Source organism: Oryctolagus cuniculus, chromosome 11, assembly GCF_964237555.1.
Source record: "Oryctolagus cuniculus chromosome 11, mOryCun1.1, whole genome shotgun sequence".
Taxonomy (NCBI): domain Eukaryota; kingdom Metazoa; phylum Chordata; class Mammalia; order Lagomorpha; family Leporidae; genus Oryctolagus; species Oryctolagus cuniculus.
In genome coordinates, this window is record NC_091442.1 from 29,199,548 (window position 1) to 29,213,220 (window position 13,673).

The 13,673-nt window shown below is 52.6% G+C and overlaps 1 pseudogene; it reads left to right on the forward strand.

The window, feature by feature from the left end:
* The first annotated feature begins 7,100 nt into the window (after positions 1-7,100).
* Positions 7,101-13,673, forward strand: LOC100356788 (esterase OVCA2 pseudogene; annotated as a pseudogene).

A 13,673-nucleotide genomic window follows, 5' to 3' on the forward strand; every position in this document is an offset into this window, starting at 1 on the left:
TCTGCAGTTACTTCTAGAAACTGGAACCCCCCTTTTAAAATTTTTTTCACTTTATTCTAAAAGTAAAGACAGAGACGGATAGGGAGAGCTTCCACCTGCTGCTTCACGCCCCAGATGCCGGCTGCAGGTCAGGCAGGGCTGGGCCAGGCTCAAGTCGGGAGCCCAGAACGCCATCCGGGTCTCCCACGTGGGCTGCTGGGCCCCAAGGACTTGGCCACTGCCTGCTGCCTCCCAGGGTGCACAGGAGCAGGAAGCGGATGGGAAGCGGAGGAACTGGGACCTGAACCCGGCACCTCTCTGAGGGACATGGAAGTCTGATTCGCTGCACCAGCGCCTGCCCGGAAGACGGCCTCTCCTGCTCTGCCTCCACCGCACGGTGGGTCTGAGGGCTGCGCCGGCCAAGGGCCTGCACGTGGTGAGGCTCTTTCAGTCGGGGGCTTATCTGAGACCGCTCCCGTTTCCCTCCTGCCTTCTCTTCGGGGTTGGGGTTCAGGCGTCTACGCAAAGACAAGCCCCCAGCTCTCAAGTGTGGCAGGCTGTCGCCTTCTGCGGGCTCCAGGGATCCCTCCCTGGCCACTCAGTCCAAGTCCGCTGAGTCTTTTCACCTTCTTTATCATCTAGTCTCCTTAAAAACAATTTTTAAAATCCACACAGATAATTCACGGACACATTTTTTTAATTTAATTCCTAGAGTTGTATGGGCCAGAGTTTCTCAAACTTCATCCACAGAAGCCCCTGAACACCTGTGGGGCTTCAGTTTCAGGACCCCCTTGGGTACCAAATGTCATGGATGTGCAGTCCCTTCTGTAAAATGCTGTGGTGTTTGCAAGGAACCTCTGTGTTGTCTGAGTCGTCTCTGGATGACTTAGCATACCCAGTACCGTGTAAATGCCATGTAAATCGTTGTTATGCAGCATTGACAAGAAAATGCCTGTACACATTCAGTACAGATGCAATTTAAAGATTTTTCTTCTTTGACAGGCAGAGTGGACAGTGAGAGAGAGAGACAGAGAGAAAGGTCTTCCTTTGCCCTTGGTTCACCCTCCAATGGCCGCCACGGCCGGCGCGCTGCGCCAATCCAAAGCCAGGAGCCAGGTGCTTCCTCCTGGTCTCCCACGCGGGTGCAGGGCCCAAGCACTTGGGCCATCCACCACTGCCTTCCTGGACCACAGCAGAGAGCTGGCCTGGAAGAGGAGCAACCGGGACAGAATCTGGCGCTCCAAGCAGGCTAGAACCCGGGGTGCCGGCGCCGCAGGCGGAGGATTAGCCTAATGAGCCATGGTGCCGGCCAATTTAAAGAGTTTTAAAAAAAGATTTATGTATTTATTTATTTGAAAGGTGGGGTTACAGAGAGAGCTCGAGAGAGAGAGATCTTCCATTGGTGGTTTACTCCCCAGCCCACAACAGTTGGGCCCGGACCAAATCGAAGCCAGGAACCTGCAGCCCCATCCAGGTCTCCCATCCAGGTGGCAGGGACCCAAGTACTTGGGCCATCTTTCACCGCTTTCCCAGGTGGATTAGCAGTGAGCTGGATCAGAAGTGGAGCAGCTGGGACTTGAACCAGCACCCATAGGGATGCTGGCATTGCAGGTGGGACAAGACTTGGCCCCCAGATTCAATTTTAAAACTATATATTTTTGGCTGGTGCCGTGGCTCACTTGGCTAATCCTCTGCCTGCGGCTCTGGCACCCCAGGTTCTAGTCCCAATTGGGGTGCTGGATTCTGTTCCAGTTGTTCCTCTTCCAGTCCAGCTTTCTGCTGTAGCCTGGGAAGACAGTGGAGGATGACCCAAGTGCTTGGGCCCTGCACCCGCATGGGAGACCAGGAGGAAGCACCTGGCTCCTGGCTTTGGATTGGTGCAGCGCGCCGGCCGTGATGGCCATTAGGGGAGTGAACCAACAGAAGGAAGACCTTTCTCTCTGTCTCTGTCTCTCTCACCGTCTAATTCTATCTGTCAAATATATGTATATATATATATATAGTGTATATATATATAGTGTGTATATATATATATATTTGAGCCCTAGTTAGTTGTGTTTGTGGATGTGGAACCCATAGATACAGAGAGCTAATTGTATATACAAGTTCCTTTTGGGATCTTGTTAAAATGCAGGTTCTGAATCGTTGTCTCTGGGGTGAGGCCCGAGAGCCTGCATTTCCCAGGAGCCCCTTTTGAGTGAAAATGAAGAGCAATGATTGAGGACACTTTCACTCTCCTGCAGGTCAGATGGTCTTGATGGACGTCATTTCCTGCCTTTCAGTATGTACTTCTGGGCCATCTTCTGGCTCTGACCTGCCTGGCCTCGCCCTTTTCTTGAGGCTGGGGGCTCTCATCGCAGTGGGTGCGAGGCCTCCAGCCTCCCCTTCAGCTCGCTGGAGGGGGCCACAAAGTATTGCTGCCAAATTGAATAGGTCTTTGTCAAACTGAACTTCTTCCCTATTGGAACCCAAGCAGTCTGGGCACTGCTCCAGCTGGCTGAAGATCCTCTAGTTCTGTGTGGTTCTTTTCACCACGTGCAGGATGAACTACCCACATCACAGAAGGGGAGAACAAGGTGAAGCCGGAGCCGGAGCCCCACACAGGCCGGCCCAGGGTCTCTCACAAGACTGATCAAGGTGCAGCTGGAGCTATGGTTGTGCAAGGCTGGACTTGGTCGGGGGGAGGGGCTCACTTCCGAGGTCACCCACTGGTTATTGTAGGATTCCAGGTTTAGTTCCTGGCCATATTTATTTATTTATTTATTTATTTTAAATTCTTTTAGGGGCTAGCCTTATGATGTAGCAGGTTGAACAGCCCTTGGAACAATGGCATTCCATATGAGAGTGCCATTTTGAGCTCTGGCTACTCTACTTCTGATCCAGCTTCCTGCTAATGCACCTGGGAAGATGGTGGATGATAGCCCAAGTGTTTGGGTTCCTGTGTTCATGTGGGAGACCAGGATGGAGTTCCTGGTTCCTGGCTTTGGTCTGGCCTAGCTGTGGCTGTTGCAGCCATCTAGGGAGTGAACCAACAGATAGAAAATAAGTAAATAATTCATTTATTTTATTTATTTGAGAGGCAGTGGTGGGGCAGGTAGGAAAGAAAGAGAAAGGCATTCCTGTCCACTGACTCACACCCCAAATGCCTGCTGCTTAACTGAGTCTGGGCAACAGCAAAGGCTGGGCCAGGCCAAAGCCAGGAGCCCAGAGCTCAACCAGGTCTCCCACTCCCTTGGCAAGGACTCAAGAACTTGGGCCGTCACCTGCTGCCTCCCAGGCTGAACGTTAGCAAGGAGGTGGAGTCAGGAGCAGAGCTGGGATTTGAACCTGGGCCCTCTGACAGCACCATGCGGAGTGCCTGCCCCTCTGTTTCTGTGTTTCAAGGCTGTCCAGGTGATTCCCGTGTGCAGCCGGAAGCCTGCTTGTTCTGAGGAATTCTCTCGGCACCGCTCACCGCTGCTTCTCCCACTGGCCCCAGTGCAATGGTTGATTGGCATCGGGTAACCTCCAATGAGAGCAGCCTGGTGCCAGGTTGCAGCCTTGCTCCAGTGACCTTGGCTGGAGTCAGTTCTGCTTTTACACCTGGGACCCACTGCGTGCCGGTCACCGACCTCTCAGCCGGGCAAGGACACAAAGAGAAGTTTTCTCTCGAGGTGTTCACAGCACAGCTGTTTTCCTCCTTGAGGTCAGCCTCAGAAACCGCAAGAAGAGCAGAGAGGGCTGAGGTTAATGGACCAAAAGCACCAGCTCCTTTCTGTTTCTCTAAGAGACAGAGACGGAAGTCAGTCAGCAACCAAATCGACATCTATGCACACGCCGTGGGCTGGCTGCAGAATGTGGCTTTAGGTTGATGGCTTCGTGCGCAAGCCTTGACTCTGACAGCCTTGCCCACCTGGTCACAGGTGGCTTTGGAGTCTTCAGGCCTCCCTCTGATCCCCTAAGGGGCAGGTCTCTTGCCAGGTAGCAGGTGCATGTTCCACAGATCTCTGACACCCGTGGGGAGGATGCGATGGCCCAGGAAGCATCTCAGTTCCTTCTTTCAAATTCTCCAGTTGGGTAATGTGCTCCTCATCCTATAGGGAGAGCAGGGCCCTCACCGTGCACGTCAAAGGTACAAGGCCACACTCAAGGCCGACCCTGGTGCCAGGTGGCAGCTGTGTACGTGGCAGGAGCCCAAAGGGGCCTTGGGCCCATCCTGATTTGTTAGCTTCTTAGAAATCCAGTGGTTCCAGGCTTTGTGCTATCAAGGACAGTTGACTCATATGGGTATTCAACCATTCAAATATGTACAGGCGTTTTGGAACACCTCCCACGTGGGTGCTGGGGCCCAAGGACTTGGACCATCTTCTGCTTTCCCAGGCCATAGCAGAGAGCTGGATAGAAAGTGGAGCATCCAGGACTCGAATTGGAGACCATATGGGATGCCAGCACTGCAGGCAGCAACTTTACCCACTATTCCACAGTGCCGGCCCCCGCTTTGATTTCAAATTTTAGCTATTTCAAGGACTAAGTGTTTAGCCTGGTATCCCACATGGAGTTGCCTGGATTTGACTCCTGGCTCTGGCTCCTGACTCCAGCTTCCTGCTAATGTGGACCCCGCGGGGCAGAGGTGATGGCTCAAGTCATTGCGTTCCTGGCACCCACGTGGGAGATCTGGATTGTGCTCCTACTCCTGGCTGCAGCCCTTGGCCGCGTCCTAGCTATTGTGGGCATTTGAGAGGTGAACTGGTAGATGGGAGTTCTCTGTGTCTGTCTCTCTGCTTCTGCATCTCAAATTTTTAAAAATTTAAAAATTATTCATGAAGAGCACTGTTAGGCCTATGGTCACAGAAACCAAACCAGGGTCCCTGTCTTGTGGAGCTATAGTCTGGCGGAAAGATAAGTAGGAAATGAGAAAATAAACAAGTGTACAGTGAAGCAGTTTTTTTTATTTTTAAGATTTTATTTATTGGCTGGCGCCGTGGCTCAATAGACTAATCCTCCGCCTGTGGCACTGGCACACTGGGTTCTAGTCCTGGTCAGGGCGCCGGATTCTGTCCTGGTGGCTCCTCTTCCTGTCCAGCTCTCTGCTGTGGCCTGGGAGTGCAGTGGAGGATGGCCCAAGTGCTTGGGCCCTGCGCCCGCATGGGAGACCAGGGGAAGCACCTGGCTCCTGGCTTCGGATCAGCGCAGTGCGCCGGCCACAGCAGCCATCGGGGAATGAACCAACAGAAAAGGAAGACCTTTCTCTCTGTCTCTCTCACTGTCCACTCTGCCTGTCAGAAAAAAATTTTTAAAGATTTTATTTATTTGAAAGGTAGAGCTACAGACAGTGAGAGGGAGAGAGAAGGGTCTTCCATCCATTGGTTCACCCCCCAAAATGGGCCACATGGCCGGAGCTGTGCCGATCTGAAGCCAGGAGCCAGGTGCCTCCTCCCGGTCTCCCACGTGGGTGCAGGGGTCCAAGCACTTGGGCCATCCTCCACTGCCCTCCCAGGCCACAGCGGAGAGCTGGACTGGAAGAGAAGCAGCCGGGACTTGAACCGGCGCCCATATGGGGTGCCGGTGCCACAGGCAGAGGATTAACCTACTGCACCATGGTGCCGGCCCCATGAAGTAGGGTTTTAAATTCCTAGAAGGGAAATGGGGTCAAGAGTAAATGGAGGGGGCAGTGCCGGCAGCAGTCCTTGGGCCCCTGCACCCATGTCGGAGACCTGGAGGAGGCTCCTGGCTTCTGGCTTCAGATCAGTGCAGCTCCGGCCGTTGTGGCCAATTGGGGAGTGAACCAGCTCATGGAAGACCTCTCTCTCTCTCTCTCTCTGCCTCTTCTTCTCTTTCTATGTAACTCTGCCTTTCAAATAAATAAATCTTAAAAAAAATAAATGTGGGAAAGTTTCTTATGAGCAGACATGCAACCCAAGGCTGCTCCAAGGGATTTTAGCTGGGGAAGTGCCGTCGGGTGTTTATGGAGTGCCTGGTACACGTGTATCACAGCTTATTCACAGCAGCCAACAGCTGGAAACAATTCAAGTGTCCACCCGTTGGCACATGGGTAAACAAAGCTCAGTGTCTCTGTGTAGTGGACTAGTACTTAGCGATACAAGAGAACTTGCTGTGGACAGACCAACACCTCGGAAGAGTCTCAAAAACACAATGCTAAGAGAGACGCCAGATACAAAAGACTATGTACTGGATGATTCCATTTATGCGAAATTCTCAAAAAGACAAAAATAAGCTCTATGGATGGAAATTCCATCAGTGGTCAACTGAGACCAGAAGCAGGGGGTTGACTGGGAAGAGGGAACCTTTTCAGGCCACGAAAAAGTTTTTGAATGTGATCATGGTGGCTAGTCTATCAAAACTCATCAGACTGTATACTTAAAGTAGATGCATTTCATTAGATATAGTGAATTATTCATTTATTTTATTTGAGAGGCAGAGAGACAAGGAGAAACAGACACCTCCCATCTGCTGGTTCACTCCCCAGAGCTGGGAGCTGGGAATTCAATCCAGGGACCCAACAACTTGAACTTGCTACCTCCAGGGTGCACAGTAGCAGGAAGCTGGAATTGGGAGTGGAATCCAGACATGAACCCAGGCAGTTCCACATGGGACCTGCTGTGCCAAGAGCCTACCGTATGTATGGTAACTTATACCTCAGTAAAGCTGATTCGTGTACAGCGGGAGTAGAGAAGAAGCAAATTTTGTAAAGAGTAAATGGGGCGTGGGCAGGGAGGGTGAGTGACATCTACCTGGAGATGGTGGGGGGATTCTCTGAGCGTTTAAACTAAGACCTATGCGTGGAAAGGCCCCGCGGAGGAGACAGGGATGACGGGCAGGCTGGGGCAGGGGAAGGAATTCTCCTGGTAGGAGGAAGAGCAGATCTGAAGGCCTGAGGCAGCAAAGACAAGGACTTGTGCTTCGATAATTTATGGAATCAGGAGTTGTTTGGCCTACTTCAGGTAACCAAATACCTTTGAAGAATTTGAGTAGCACGCCGCTAGCCTATAAACGTGAATGACTAATTGCAACGGATCTTTATTCATTGGTGCAGGTCCCATGACGACCTCTGGATGACACTTTGCAAGCCACTCACTTAAGTCAGTGTGTGAGGGTACTAATTCCACACTCTCATTAGCGAGATGGAGGTTCCTGTGACTGTGAGTAGGAGAGGGGTTTGGAGACGGTAAAGAAGCTCCCCTCCAAGCGTGGACAGCCCTTTCTTTGTAGCCTCTTTAGTTACTTGGAATTTGAGGATCCTCGAGAAATGAGCTGTGAACCCTTTTGGCAGGAAAGTTAAAATTCAGGGAATTAGGTCATTTACAGGGCAGGATAAGTGGCCTTGACAATGAGGCTTTGGTCTCTGTCATGATTGTTTTGATTAAGACTTTTTTTTAAAGATTTATTTTATTTATTTGAAAGAGTTACAGAGAGAGACAGAGGGAGGGAGGAAGGGAGGGAGATCTTCTGTCTACTGGTTCACTCCCCAAATGGCCCCAATAGCGGTGGCTAGGCCAGGCCGAAGCTGGGAGCCAGGAGCTTCTTCCGGGTCTCCCACGTGGGTGCAGGGGTGCAAGCACGTGGGCCATCTTCCACTGCCCTCCCAGGTGCATTGGCAGGGAGCTGGATTGGAAGTGGAGCAGCTGGGACTTGAACCAGTGCCCATATGGGATGCCAGTGTCCCAGGTGGCAGCTTTACCCGCTATGTCACAGTGCCAGCCCCTTGATTAAGACTCTTGCTTCTTGCCGGCGCCGTGGCTCAATAGGCTAATCCTCCTTTTGCGGTGCCAGCACACCGGGTTCTAGTCCCGGTCGGGGCGCCAGATACTGTCCTGGTTGCCCCTCTTCCAGGCCAGCTCTCTGCTGTGGCCAGGGAGTGCAGTGGAGGATGGCCCAAGTGCTAGGGCCCTGCACCCCATGGGAGACCAGGAGAAGCACCTGGCTCCTGGCTTCGGATCAGTGTGGTGCACCAGCTGCAGCGGCCATTGGAGGGTGAACCAACGGCAATGGAAGACCTTTCTCTCTGTCTCTCTGTCTCTCTTACTGTCCACTCAGCCTGTCAAAAAGAAAAGAAAAAAAGACTCTTGCTTCCAAGAAACAAGATGGCGTATGCTAGATTAGGAAAAGGTAGGGGTGGAGTTACTTAAGAAATTTATTTTAATATTGTGGGGTAACCTGTGCAAACTGAAGATCAGAATGTATTGAGCCCAGGAAAGGCTGGACGAGGGCAAGACGGGGAGAGCACACCAAGTGCTCCTTTTGCTGTGCGCGTCCTGGAAGGAACAGCTCTCTCTGTTTCTTTGTAGCATCACACTGTGAGAACTGAGTCCATATTCCAAGGTGAGATTATGAGATACAAAGATGGCTGTTGGGGCCTCATCTGTAATGTGTTTGGGTAAGGGGTTTCTTGGAGAAGAAAGATTGTGAACTGGGTAAATAGGAAGTATTGTCCATTACAAAGATGTTGGTATTTTAAGGGATCCTAAAGTTGCTATCACTGCTGAAGTCATTCCTTACTTCGCTGTGCACGTGGGCATGTGTGTGCCTACTGTGTGGGATGCCTGTGGGCGAGCTAAAGATTCCACTCCTATTCTAACGCCTCTCATCATTTAGTTGGCATTAGAAAACATGTATACCAAGCATTCTAAGTCAAGGAAGTATGATAAATTTCATTAAGAGTGACATATAAGGGCCAGCACTGTGGCACAGCAGGCTAAGCTACTGCCTGCAGCACCAGCATCCAGTATGGGTGCTGGTTCGAGTCCTGGCTGCTCCACCTCTGATCCAGCTGCCTGCTAATGTTCCTGGGGAAGCAGAAGATGGCCCAAGTCCCTGGGCCTCTGCCACCCATGTGGGAGACCCAGAAGAAGCTCCTGGCTTTGGGTTGGCCCCGTCTTGGCTACTGCAGTCATTTGCAGGTCCTTCTCTCTCTGTAACTCTGCCTTTCAGATAAGCAACATAAAATAAAATAAAGAGAGTAAGTTCTTATCAGACAACAGATCTGCTGGGATCTTGATCTTGGACTTAAAAAAACAAGAGTAACATATCATGGGGTGCCTCTGTGTCGCTCCCCCTCTTCGTGGAGGAACGACACAGGACCCTGCGCTGTTCTTTCGTCTGCTCGGCCCTCCCCGGGTTTGCTGCTGGTTCTTCCCGGGTTGGCTACTGTCCCTTCCACCTCCGTGGAAGGGCAGTTCCCCCTGGCCGCATTCCCCACTTCCGCAGGGGAGCGGCACACCGCCGGCCGGCTTTCTCGGGGGCTGCACGGGTGTTCCTTCAGCTAGATGTTCCCCTTAGATGTTCCTGGTGCATGCCGTCTCTCTCCTCCTTTATAGTCCTCCTCCGCCAATCCTAACTCGGCTGCCCACACGCCGAGTACGCTGCTCTCCAATCAGGAGCAAGTCCTACAGTTAATTGGTTGAACTGGAGGCAGCTGTGCGGAAGCTGTTTACTTCTCTCCCAGCGCCATATTGTGGGAGAGCAGATGCATAGAATAAGTCCTAATTCGAGTAACAGTCTAGTCCGGATTGCTCCCCACAGATCCCCCTTTCTTTTTATTTTTTAGCGTTGATACGCGCCTGTCTTCGGTGTCCCGCGGCACACACTCTGCTCTACTTGCTAGAGTTGCCACAGGCTCTTACAAGTCCTATCAGGCAAACCGAATCCGGGTCCTCTCTTCGCCATGTTGTGAGGAGGTTTTTAGGCGCTGATGCGTGCCTGTGTTCGGTGCCCTGCAGTGCATGCTCTGCTCTGCTAGAACTGCCTGCAGGTGTTTACAAAACCTATCAGGCAAACCGAATCCAAGCCTTCTCATTGCCGTATTGTGGGGGAGACTTATTAGTGTTGGTTTGTGCCTATCTTCGGTGACCTGCAGCTCATACTCTGGTCGAGCTGCTTGCTGGCGCTTACCGCCTTAAATCAGGCAGACCGAATCCAAGCCTCCTAATTGTTGCATTGTGGGGAAGCTTTACTGATGTTAATTCGTGCCTGTCTTCGGTGACCTGTGGCGCATAAGCTGCTAGCCGCCCAGGTGCTCATCGCCTCACTTAATCAGGCAGACCGAATCCAAGCTCTCACAGTGCAGTGTTGTAGGGAGGCCTTTCTATTTCTCTATTTCTCTATCTCCGGGCATTCCTATTTCTCCCATTTTACTTCTATCTGCCAACATTCCCATTTCTCTCACTCCACTTCCAAACTTCTGTTTCTCTTATCCCCGCAGCTTTCCGGCACCTCGCCCCGCCGGCGGGTTCCCGGCTCTGCGCCGCTTCAGCCCGCGCGCCTCTCTCATCTGCGCAGCTTCCCGGCTTTGCGCGGTCTCCACGCTTAACCCTTTCGCGTCTGAACCACGGCCTACGCCAGCCCCGTTCCCTATCTATTCACGCCCCGTGCTCTCTCTGCACGCGGCGGCTTCCGCGAGTAACACAGCGTAGCTTACGTGTCCACCACTAGCATTCAATCTAAGTTCCCCGGGCTAGCCTGGCGAATTCAACCCAGCGTACGTCTCCGCCCCACGGTTTGGCTTCCCGTCCTTTGCTCCCCGGGCTAATCAGACGGATCCCAACCTGGCTTGCGTCTCAGCTTCTGGTTTCAACTTTTCGCCCCCTATTCCCGGGCTAACTTGAGAACCCCAAAGTGGCTTTCGTTTCCGCCTCGGCCTGCCCCCCGCGGCTTAAATTTCCCTAACAGTTTTCTCTACCCGGTATGTTTCCCCAAGCTTTCCTCCAACGATACTCCTCCCTCATTTCTCCTGGCCTCTCCCCACAGTCCGCGTCCGAGTCTGTTTGTTCTAGCTTTCACTTTTGCTTTCGACCTTAGAGATTTCTCCCAGCTTCCCCCCGTAGTCCGTATCCGAGTCTATGCCTAGGCTTTCAATAGCTTCTTCCGGCACCCTTTTCGTCCGGCTTTTCCCTAGGCTGTTTGCTAGTCTCTCTCTCCGGTATTTTCCCTAGGCTGTTTGCTAGTCTCTCTCTCCGATATTTTCCCAATTCTTCCCGTTTCTTCCCTCCTAAGTTTGCTATCCGTCCTAGGTTTCCTATCCGAGTCAGGTTTCCTATCCGAGCTAGGTTTCCTAATCCGAGTCACGGCACCATTATGTCGCTCCCCCTCTTCGTGGAGGAACGACACAGGACCCTGCGCTGTTCTTTCGTCTGCTCGGCCCTCCCCGGGTTTGCTGCTGGTTCTTCCCGGGTTGGCTACTATCCCTTCCACCTCCGTGGAAGGGCAGTTCCCCCTGGCCGCATTCCCCACTTCCGCAGGGGAGCGGCACACCGCCGGCTTTCTCGGGGGCTGCACGGGTTCCCTTCAGCTAGATGTTCCTGGTGCATGCCGTCTCTCTCCTCCTTTATAGTCCTCCTCCGCCAATCCTAACTCGGCTGCCCACACGCCGAGTACGCTGCTCTCCAATCAGGAGCAAGTCCTACAGTTAATTGGTTGAACTGGAGGCAGCTGTGCGGAAGCTGTTTACTTCTCTCCCAGCGCCATATTGTGGGAGAGCAGATGCATAGAATAAGTCCTAATTCGAGTAACTTAGTCTAGTCCGGATTGCTCCCCACACTCTGTAGCACACCTCCCCACATAATAGTGCAACGGCTACAGATCTTCCAGCAGAATGAACTAGGCTCCTGTGATGTGGGAAATAAGCCCACCTGAGACCCCCTACTCATCAAAGGGTGGACTCAGAAGCATGAGGGAAGCAGAGAGCAAGGTGTTTATTGATACCTGGTCTCAGGAGTGGTGACCAGCAGGTGGAAGCTGATTCTGCCCTCAGGAATTTAGCTGTCTTACCCTTACCACGTGGGGGCCCCTCTCCCCAGTATCTCATTGTTTGAGAAATTTTGGAGGTACAGTCTAAACCTGACATGGCACCTAAAGCAAGGGAAGGAGATGATGGGGGCTGGGGGTTGTTGGACAGGTAGGATGAGGAGGGAGAGGTTACGCTGTGGTTGCAGTAAAATCGTTTGTTCTGAGAAATTCCAAGAACTGGTACAGGAGCATCCTGTGGTTACATAGTTGCGACAAGGGTGTGAGAACTTAATGGGAGCTTAGCAGTTGATCTACTTTGGAGTTGTTCTACTTAGTTCCCCCACTCCCCACTGAGCCCCCTTTGCAGCCAGGGACATGGCCCTGGCATCACAGCTGCACTAAAGCTAAGCTCTTGTGAAAATACACCATTAGGTTGCTTCTTTTTCTTTTTTAAGATTTATTTGAAAGAGGGAGAGACAGAAAAAGACAAATCTTCCATCTACCCATTCACTCCCCAATGGCTGCAATGGAACAGACCAAAGCCAGGAGCTTCTTCCAAGTTTCCCATGGGTGCAGGGGCCCAAGCACGTGGGCCATCTTCCACTGCTTTCCCAGGCACATTAGCAGGGAGCTGTATTGGAAGTGGAGCAGCTGAGACTCAAACTGGTGCCCAAATGGGATGCTGGCTTCACAGGTGGCTTTACCTGCTCTGCCACAACACCAGCCCCCTGTGGGGACTTCTTTTATTTATTTATTTTTAAAATATTTTATTTATTTGAGGGGTAGAATTACAGAGGGAGGCAGAGGGAGAGGGAGAGGGAGAGGGAGGGAGGGAGAGAGAGAAGTTTTCCATTCGCTGGTTCACCCCCTAGATGGCCTCAATGGCTGGAGCTGTGCCAACCCAAAGTCAGGAGCCAGGAGCTTCTTCTGGGTCTCCCATGTGGGTGCAGGGGCCCAAGCACTTGGGCCATCTTCTACTGCTTTCCCAGGCCATGGCAGAGAGTTGGAACGGAAGTGGAGCAGTCGGGACTCGAACCAGGGGCCATATGGGATTCTGGTGCTGCAGATGGAGGCCTAGCCCACTACACCACTTAGCCCTGGATTGCTTCTAACAGCAAGGAGACCAGAGCTCCGAGGAAGGCGCTGTGAGGCTGCATGAGCTCGTATGCCTCAGTGGCCCTCACCCGGTCTCTGAAGCCATGGCCCCAAAAGCACAGGGCCAGACTCTAGCCCCTGCCCTCAGGAGGAGCAGCCTGAGGCTGGTGGTTTTGAGAGCGAGCAGCAGACATTTTCTCTGCACTGGAAGAGCCCACCACGCGCAGGGGGCTGCAGGAAGCCCCGGGATTGGTGGCACAGGCCCTGAGCAGGCTGGGGCCTTTTGACAGAATCCTTGCTTTCAGCCGAGGGGCTGTGTTCGCTGTGCTTGTGTGAACTGTGGGCAGGGCTTCCCCTTGCCGCGGTTTCTCATCCTGGTTTCTGTCCCTGCAGCCTTGTTCTCAAGCAACCCATCTTGCAGAGCCGCTGGTCACTGCCTCCCCTGCGTGATTTTGGGGAAGCAGCGTGTCATTCCCGCTCAGGAGACTGTGCAGCTGGCCAGCGGGTTCCCCGGAGCCATCGCCTTCACCCACTTCAGTAGTCACTTCTTTCCAGCAGCCACACCCCAGCATCAGGCCTGTGTCAAGTGCTTGGACCAGTTTGCAGAGCGGAATATCAACAAATGCCCCTCCCCTGGCATCTCCACGTGGGGCAGCCTCTGCAGTTTCTTCCTCCTCATTTCTCTCGCCTTGGGACTTCCACTGCTGTCAGAGCTCCTGGTGACTTGGGGGAAAAAAGTGATAAGTCATAAAAGATGACAAGGTTCGGTGGAAAGTGTGCCACTTGGGCTATGCCATGGAAGTCGGGTTGGAATTTGGTAAACAGAAATATGATGGGAAGGGGTTTCCGAGACAAAGGATGCACCCAGGTTTCCGAGA